The 9,824-nt window shown below is 32.4% G+C and overlaps 1 long non-coding RNA gene across 2 annotated transcripts; it reads left to right on the top strand.

Moving 5' to 3' along the window:
• The first annotated feature begins 363 nt into the window (after positions 1-363).
• On the top strand, positions 364-2,391 carry LOC127149918 (uncharacterized). Of its 2 annotated transcripts, none has more exons than XR_007821782.1 (4): positions 364-526; positions 770-904; positions 1,333-1,397; positions 1,695-2,391. It is a non-coding gene; the product is annotated as an uncharacterized LOC127149918 (long non-coding RNA). The 2 variants fall into 2 exon arrangements; XR_007821783.1 differs by having other exon boundaries at positions 1,852-2,346.
• Positions 2,392-9,824: the final 7,433 nt, after the last annotated feature.

The raw sequence follows: 9,824 nt of genomic DNA, 5'->3' as shown, positions 1-9,824 counted from the left end.
GAGATGAAACTCACCAAAATAAGAGAAAACGCTCGAAGTTGATTGAATGGTTCGTAGAGGAGCGACGAAATGCACTGGACGATCGACGAAGGGCAAGCGACGAATGGTCGGAGTATCTTCAGGTATTTTAAGTGAAAGAGAAGGGAAAAGGAACTCTACGCGAAAGAGAAGGGAAATCGATTGTGGAGAGAAGGGAAAGCGAACGTGGAAGAGGGAAAGGAAAAGAGAAAGAGAAATTTAATGAAGGACATTTTTGTCCATTCACACCTAAATTATCCTAAAACTCTTCATTTTGAAAAGTTATCCCAAAAGTCATTTAACCCTCCTTTTTTAACCTATTTTTGGCAATTTCCTAATTTACTTGCATTGTTTAGCCTTGCAACTCTTGTTTTCCCTTTCTAGGGTGGCTGTACATTTGCCAAGGAACAAATAACATATCTCTTTTTCTTCTCTATCGGTGGAAATATACCTAATGAGAGGAATGGATCATATGTTTTGTACGTGTAGGGAATTTTGCAATCTCAAGGTAGGCTTATATAGAAGATAAGGTCCATTTTGTTATTCCTAACATCAAATTCTCAATGCTTGTTAACTGCTTTGGTTGATTCACAATATAAGGTGTATAAGGTTAAGAAGTGCATAACCAAATGTCTATTATGTGTGGCTTTGATTGATTGAATTCATCTTTGGATTGAAATTAGATGTGTTGCTTTTCTAAGGATTGTTCTTAATGATTTACTATAATTTCATACATTTCACATTGTTGCAGTTTATTATGCTATCATAACTACAAGAACTGTAGATTTAAACTGGAAGATAAGAGCTTTCAGAGTTTTACCCATGTTTCTCTTGCCTGCATTATCGACTCTGGCTTATACGATATTTCTTAGCTTCATAAGAATGTGTAAGTATCTACTTGACTGTCTGTGAATTTCTTTTATTGACATTATATTTACTCCATAGAGTTTATTTTTTCCCTTGATTTATTTTATGCTTTACTCTTTATTTGTTGTCTCTGTTGATTCTCTTTCTTATAATTATTGATTTATATTAATGATTAACCACACATGTAATCAAGTGCTGAAATTGTTGAAAAAATGTGTCTAAATTGAAGACGCACATGATGCCGTGCCATGAATTTACTTGTGTTGCTTACTTTTAGTAGCTTTAGTAGTTTCTACTTTTTCCTTGTGTTTTTAGGGCTTTTTAGGTTGTGGTGCAACTTTAGTAATATATATATATTCTTATATAGTTTTCTTTATGGGTATTACAAGATTGCTTGAATCAATACTTTCAATGAATTTTTACATAGGGGGATTGCTTTTATTATAGATTGCAAACGTTTTACAAAGGTCTCCAAAGTGGTTGTCTATCATTTGGCACTCGTGGAAAAGGAGGTATTTTACTGTCTCATTAATCAAAATGTTTTTCATTTTGGATGTCCAACTTTTGGATCTAAAGCTCGTTTATGTAAATCAGAGGCAATACCAATACCCTTTTTATAATTGCTTCAAAATGAAGATGCAATATAAAATTTATTTTGTTTAGATGTGAGATTGGCCACGAGTTATATAATGTTAGGAATGAGCTTTGCTACCATAGTAAAAATTGATAACTACTTGATGTTTCTTTAGCAATAATGTTTGCTATAATGCTAATGCAGTATTTTTTCACCTTTGAAACAATGAAATTAGGACTTAATATGGTTGGCATCGTAGATCTCTTGCTTTACTGTAGGATCCATGTCTCCCGGGTGCTTTCGGCATTGAGATTAAGTTAGTGGCATGGTCATATGTTGTTTGGACCGATTTGGATCGACATAATTTGGAAATTAATTTTTGTATGTGCAAGGAAAGTATGAAGAAATCGATCCTCAACATCTTGAAGACTTTTTTTATATCATAGACAATACCTACAATAGAGTTTGGTAACTCTACTCATGTATTGTTTAGTTTATGTCATTCCTTGGACAAGTTTAGTCATAATCAAGTTTGGTTAGAACATAATGTTTGTATTTATTTTGATTCTGACGGTGGTTGAGATGAAGGCTTAAATATTGAAGTTGTATCTATTCCTGAAACTGTGGTGACTCATGGCCGCGGCGACCCAGCGGCAACACAATATCCAATTATCTAATTTGGACCCTTCAAAGTAGACAACCAACCTCTTAATGTAACTTTTTTTTACAAATGATGATCAATGTTACTTGTTGATAGGTTACATAGTTAAACTTCTTGCTTTTTTGTTGTTGGAGTAAAAGTATTGTATATATAAACACAATAATGAGATTTCATTTTGTATATGCACATGTAAAAGAGAAATATTATACTTTCTAAAAGAATATTAATTCTATTGATTTGTTGGCGTAAAAAAAAAGTATTTGTTGGCGTAAAAAAGTATTGTATATATAATCATGCTTCCCTTGTCTAAGTGTTTGATAACTCTTTCTTGTTCCAAAAAAAGAAGAAACAGGGAATAGGGAACAAGGAATAAGAAACAAGAAACAGAGAATAGAAACGTTACCAAACAGGCCTTTAATGACTCTCTATGATCACTACAAGAGACGAGGGTACTCCCGACGCACAAAAACGTCGGAGAAAGTGAAAAAAAACGTTGGAAAAGGATATGCCACATTTTTCACGGTGTTGGAAATAACGTCAGGAGAGGCATTCCTAACGCCGTACCAACACGGCGTCGGAAATGCCTCTCCCGACGCCGTGACATGCGTCGACCAAAGTGGCATCGGGAGTTCCTTTCCCGATGGACCTTATGCCGACGCATGAGGCGGCGTCGAGAATGCCTCTTCCGACGTTTTTTTCCGACGTTTTTTGTGCGTCAGGAATTTCTTTTTATATATTTTTTAAATATGTAATTTCTAATTTTTTTTCCGTAAAATATTTTGCTCAAACATTCACAACGACATTTAGATTGCTCAAATATTTTTTCCGACGTTTTGGATTAAATTAAAACAAATTCAATATAAATTAATAAATTAAGAAATACAAACACAAATTAAAAAAAAAGATTTAAAATTAATAATACGAATAATTTCAAAAAATATTAGTAAGTTTAATATAAAAAATGTAGTTCTCATAATACAAAAAAACGCAAACATAACAAAAAGTCTCCCAACGAGGCATGTACGCATCATTCTACACCTTCGGTTCTACAATGATATAAAAGTAACTAAGTTTAGTACATATATTCATATGTTCACTTTATACTATCATTGCAAAAACTTAAGAATAATGGAGACATATATATGTACCGTAGAGCTAGGGATCATGTGGTGGTCCTTATTGTGCACGAGTTAAGTCTTCTATCAGCTTTTGCATTCGTTCCACTTGTGAAACTAACGCTTGATGATTTTTATCTTGCACTTCAATCCGTTCCAAAGTTTCATTAAGTTTAGCTTGTAATTCAATCTCTACAGTTTGTGTGGACTGCAAACAAGATGTCGAGGAACTGCTCGCACTCGTCGTCCCGAAACTCTTTAAAGGTCGTGAGCATCTGATGCTCAACAAACCTATTCATTGCTTGATCATTGAAATCAAGCACAAAAAGTCGCTATACATTACAAACATAACACGTTAGATTGGTTAAACTTAGATATGTTTCAAACGAAATCATAAATGTGTAGTGCACTTAATTACCTGGAGGTTGCCCTTGACGACCTCAATGTATTCTCTCCCAACGTCTGCTCACTTAAGGCAGCGGACGAAAAATGTCTTTCACACGCACAGGCCTCTCGCCTAACTGAAGCGAACGGCGTGTGGGAAAATAGGCTTTTTTGCTCAGGGGCGATCGTCATCGAAATGTGCTCATTTATTGTAACGTGGCGCTTCAACTCTAAGAGTCGAGACTGCGCACGTCTCCTAGGAGTCGAAGTCGCAAGCTATTGAGAAGAAGATTTTGCTCAATAAATCGATAATAACATATAATGTTAGAAAAAACATGAAATAATTGTAAGTTAAAATGAAGAAAATTCTTAGACTCACCCGCATTGTCGCCCACAGACGACGACCCTCCCGCGATGTTATCTAAATCGTCCTTAAACTCAAGAAACATAGCGTCCGTCTCCATAAAATTATTACGTGGGTATGACGATGACATAATGGCTGTGGACATAGAAAACAAACATTCAATAAGCTATTCAACACAAACAAGCTACCATAACTACAGGATGGCCAAAACAAATCTTAACACACATATTACATTTTCAATTCAAAACATAAACCCCCTTCAAATTTGAATGCAACCATAACCCCCCCCCCCCCCTCCCCCTCCCCCTCAAATTTGAATTCAACCATAACCCCCTACAAAAATTTCAATTTAGCTAGTAATCCCCCCTTCAAATTTCAATTTAAGTATAACCCCCTTCAAATTTCAATTCAACTATAACCCCCCCCCCCCCCCCCCGACATTCAATTTTCAGTTTAACTATAAACCCTAAACCCTTCAAATTTCAATTTAACCACAAATTACACACATTCTATACAAAAATACATTTAACAAACAAAAATCTATTCCAAAACAAAATCCTAAAACAATTTTCTTAAAAAAAAACCCTAAAACTTATATTTAAACTAAACAAACTTTATATTTAAACTTACCTAAGGTGGCAGACGGCGACGAGGGACAGTAACGACGACGAAACAGACAGCGGCGAGCTACGGATGGTGACGAATTTTCGTTTCTCTCTTCTCTCTTTCCCTTTCGTTTTCAGTTCTGTGTAAAACAGAATTGAAACGTTTATAAAGGGGATCTCACGATGTAGCACAAAAACGTCGGGAGATCCCCTTTATGGCGTCGGGAATAAGGGTATTCCCAATGCTCATTAAAAGATTTTCTCGACGTGCAATAGTGCGTCGGAAAAACCCCTTATTTCTGACGCCGTTCCTGACGCACTGTGCATAGCGTCGGGAATAAGGTGTATTTTAAATTTAATTTGGCCTTATTTCCGACGTCGTTTGACCGACGTGTGTTTAACACGTCGAGAATACCCTTTTTCTGACGTTCTTTGTGTCGACGTCATTTTTGACATCGGGAAAGCCTCGATTTCTTGTAATGGATACAATCATTCTGTGTAGTAGGGGAATATTCCAATAGTTAGTAGATGTCGTTCCACACCCTCTAGTGAGTTTCAACGTGAACACCTTATTCATCCGTAGGCATCAACGTGAAACTTGACAAATTCTGAAAATTAGGTCACTCCCTCTCTTTACTAAAGGAAAAACTTATTCCTAAATTTCATCAAATCCTTGTCCATCGTTTAAGTCCCTAAAACATAAATAGGTTTGATTAGAAACATATTCCTCTCCTCTCACATCCTAAACTTACTCCCCTGAATATACAATCTCTCAAAATTTTCACTAAAACTAACTTCAAACTACATAGGCTACCATAACTGCAGGATAGTCAGCACAACCTAATTATTAACCACAAACAACTTCAATCTTCACGGCCTACCCACCCCTTCTAACAACGCTACCTTACAAGCTATCTTACACCACCCCTTCAAACTCTAAAAAATACAAACAAATTCAAAACAAAAAAGGCTACCATAACTGCAAGATAGCCATCCCAAATAATCAACAAAGTTATTCAAAACTACTAAGAAATAAACTATTAGAATTGAACTAAAGGCTACTATAACTACAGGATAGGTAAAACGAATCTTAACACATATTACAGAATTTTTAACACAATAATAGCCATCGCCTCCCTCCCCCCTCAAATTTTCAACCCTGATCCCTTAAATTTTCAATTCAACCCCCCTTCAAAATTTCATTTCAACCCTCCGTCCCCTCTAATTTTCAACCCACCCTCTTCATATATTCAATTAAACCTCACTCCCCCTCTTCAAATTCAACCCACACATTCAAAATTTCAATTCTCCAAATCAATTTCTTAAATACCTCATCCCTCCCCCCCCCCCCCCCCCTCCTCTCTTCCTCTCAAAATTCCAACTTAAAAAACAAAAATCCTAAACTATTTAAACAAACCTAACCTAAACTAATATTTTTAAGGATTTAGGATTTTAAAATTACCTCAAATAGGGATGCGCGATGACAGACGGCGGGAGAGGCACGGCGGTAGGCTTATGGCGGCAAGGGCAACGGCAGCGACAGCTAAAAGTTTCTCCTTTCTTCGTTTCGCCGGCCAAACTGATTTCCTCTTCCTTTTTCTCTTTTGTTTATGTTCTGTGTTTCATAGAACTAAAACATCTATTTTATATGAGAACTCCCGACGTAGCATGAAAACGTCAGGAGCTCCTTTTACTCCCGACGAATCACTAATGGTGTCGAGATCTCCCATTACTCTCAATGCCGTTTCTGACGAACCAAAAATGGTGTAAAGAGCTTTCCTTACTCCCGACGACATCCCCGACGCCATGCAAGATGAGTCAGGAATCTTTATCTGACATAATTAATGTTTGAAAATTTCCGATTGGGAGTTCCCGACATGTGCATGGGGTGTCGGGATAAGTTATTATTTCCGACGCCTTACACCCAGACGTCAAAAATGTTGTCTTCTTTCCCAACAACTCTATCACAACATCGAGAAAAGGTCCTTTGCCCGACGTGTTTCTTTCGACGCCTTTTTATGCGTCAGGAAAACCTCGATTTCTTGTGGTGAGTATGCTTATTGATTGAGAAAGCAATTGAATTAGAAAATGTGACTTTGTCCATGCCTTATATTCAATTATTGATATCATTTTAAATAATTATAAATAATTATATAACATTTTAAACTAGAAGATTAATTTATAAACATCATTTACTCTCTCAAAGTATTTTTTTCTAATTTTAAATGTCATATAATTACTTTTAAAAAATTCAAATAAAAATACTCATAAAACCCTTTAAACCTATTTTTAAAAATTCAAGGACTAAAATGGTTCATTTTGAAAACTTGAAGATTGAACGAGTCTATTTTTATAAATTTAGAAAATAAAAAAATACATAAAATAAACATATTCATTCAAAACTTGTAGACCAAAAAAGTAGTACTATTATCTCTGACGTGACTTTGTTAAATTCCACCTAAAATAGACAGTGATAATCATCTCATTTACTTAATTTTGTTTTTCCAAAGAATTCTTGTTTACATGTTTGATAGCGACAATTGTTTCATTTTGATTAGAAGCTCTTCAAACAACCGAAAAAGATGATTAGATTTTGCACAACTAATTATGAACATAAATATGAAATAAAATATATTTCTTTTCATTTCTGCAATTTACGAATTTGCTGCAAAACAATTAATCTTACGAGTTTAAATGAAACAAAATTTAATTTTTCTTAATATACTACTAATCTTCCAAGTAAAATTAGTGAATGAAAGTATATGGAGAGGGAAATTTATGTTTATTTTTTAATAAACTGTCTAAACTTAAAAATTATTAACTAAATCATATATTGGTTAACTACAACCAATAAGAATCCTCAACTGTATTATATTTGGATTATTTTAACATATCATTTTATTTTAACATATGCATTCTCTAATTAATTTATATTGGGTTTGTAAATAGTTAAAACTATATATATTTTTTTATTACATTTTGTTTCTAAAATTTAAATTTTCATATACTATAAATTTACTTGAGTAATGCTATAGAAATAGTCGATCTTAAACAGTAAATAATATTAGAAAATAAGAGTGGCAAATTTCTTGCTTCAGTTTTAATTTATACAAACTCTTTGTACAAAGACACCCTCATTCGCATCTTTACATGAACAATTTAATATCACATGCATCGTTTGTAACAATTTACAAGACAGTTCTTGTAATAACTACAAAACAGGTTACATCGAGTAGTGTCCCATAAACCCAACCTTATTCGTAGACTCTAATTCGTTTTGCCTATCTTAGTTTATTGGATTTATAGTTTTCAAAAATGGAATAAACAATTTAGGCTAAATTAAAACAAAAAAAAATGTCCCTCCAACTTTATGGTTGGTGTAGAAAATACCCTCTAACTTTCAAAATTTCCAAAAAATGACCTTAAACTTTTGAAAATGGTTCAAAAATATCTTTACCATTAATTTTGGATGGAAACCGTAAAAGGTTTATTTCAAAAATACCCCCAAGTTATTGAAAAAATTCATAAATACCCTTAAACTTTAAAAAAGTTTAAAAAAATACTCTCAATATTTCAATTTTTACACCAAATTTCTTAGCACCAAAATAAAACTCAAATTTAAGTTAAAACAACAATTTAAATTTACAACAATATGTCGATATTTCTATCAATATTTTCACATTTCCACAGGTTTGATATTGAAAGAAATGGTGATTCGATACTTCTATTATATCGTAGAAAAGTCCATGAATCATAAAAAATAAATTACAAAATGACATTAATATAAATAATAGATATGTTTACTTATTTAAAAATAATAAAATATTTATTTTTTGAGTTTTTTTTTGTAATTTTCTAGAAATATCCATGGAAATCGAATTTTCTATAAAATTAAGAACTTGATATATCCATCAACATCAATATCTTAAACCCCGGTTAAAATATAAAATTCCAAAAAATCTCAATAAATTTCAAAATAAAAATTTCTCCTTAAAACATACTAAACAAGTAGAAAAAATTCCACATAGATAAATCTATCAAGCTATTACTATGTGTTAATAGCCAAATACATTTTTCTATCTGACAATTAACCGAATGTTAATTACAACAATAACTATTGAGATTGATTGTATTGGTAATCTATTATTCTGTGTCTATAGTCAAATAAATTTAAAACTATGGTTATAACTAAAAAATTTGGTTAGTAAGAAATTTTGTGTAAAATTTTGATTAATGAAAGTATATTTTTGAATTTTTTTTAAGCTCAAAGGTATTTGTAAAACATTTGAATAGTTAAAGTGTATTTTTAAAACAAAACTTTAATAGTTTCCGTCCAAAACTAACGGTTAAGATAATTTTGAACCATTTTTAAAAGTTTAAGGGCATTTTTTAAACTTTTAAAAATTCAGGAATATTTTTATAAACTACAAAGTTCATAGGTATTTTGTGTAATTTAACCCAAATTAAAATTTATATAATATAATCAAGGATTCTTTTCAAAAATATAAAAAAGTAGCAAAATATTTACAATCTATAGAACAATTAAAAAAACGAAAAAAATCCAAAGACCCACTGCGTAAAATACCAAAAATGCCCCGTCAACCACGTCGTCAACAACGCGTGCATAATATATTTGCGATCGTTTATATTTGGTTATTGTTTGATATTCGATCTTTTAGATGGCTACAATTTATATGACTACAATTTATCTTTTCAATTCCATCGTTTAATTTTGCTACGCGATCGTTTAGATTTGGGGACCTAAATCTAAATGATTTTTTTTTCAAAATTTGGTACACGGTTTTTTTAATTCTTTTCATACACGATCGTTTAGATTTCTTTACACAATCGTTTACTTTTTTTACACGATTGTTTACTTTTTTTTACACGATCGTTTACTTTGTTTTACACGTTTGTTTACTTTTGGCTACTCCAATCCAAATGATTTTTTTTAAGATTCTTTATACACGATCTTTTATTTTTTTTACACGATCATTTACTTTTTTTTTAAACGATCGTTTACATTTGTCTACTCTAATCTAAATGATTTTTTTTCAAGATTCTTTATACACAATCTTTTATTTTTTTACATGATTGTTTACTTTTTTAAAATTTTAAAAAGGTCTACGATGACAGTTAATTTTTGCAGTCATTGATGCGGCAATCATAGAAAGTATTTTATGACAGTTCTACAAAACTGTCACGAAATGTGTTTTGTATGATAGAGAATAAATGT

Source organism: Cucumis melo, chromosome 6 (genome assembly GCF_025177605.1).
Source record: "Cucumis melo cultivar AY chromosome 6, USDA_Cmelo_AY_1.0, whole genome shotgun sequence".
Taxonomy (NCBI): Eukaryota; Viridiplantae; Streptophyta; class Magnoliopsida; order Cucurbitales; family Cucurbitaceae; genus Cucumis; species Cucumis melo.
The sequence above is the reverse complement of the archived record's forward strand: the minus strand, read 5'-3'. Positions and strand labels throughout refer to the sequence as shown.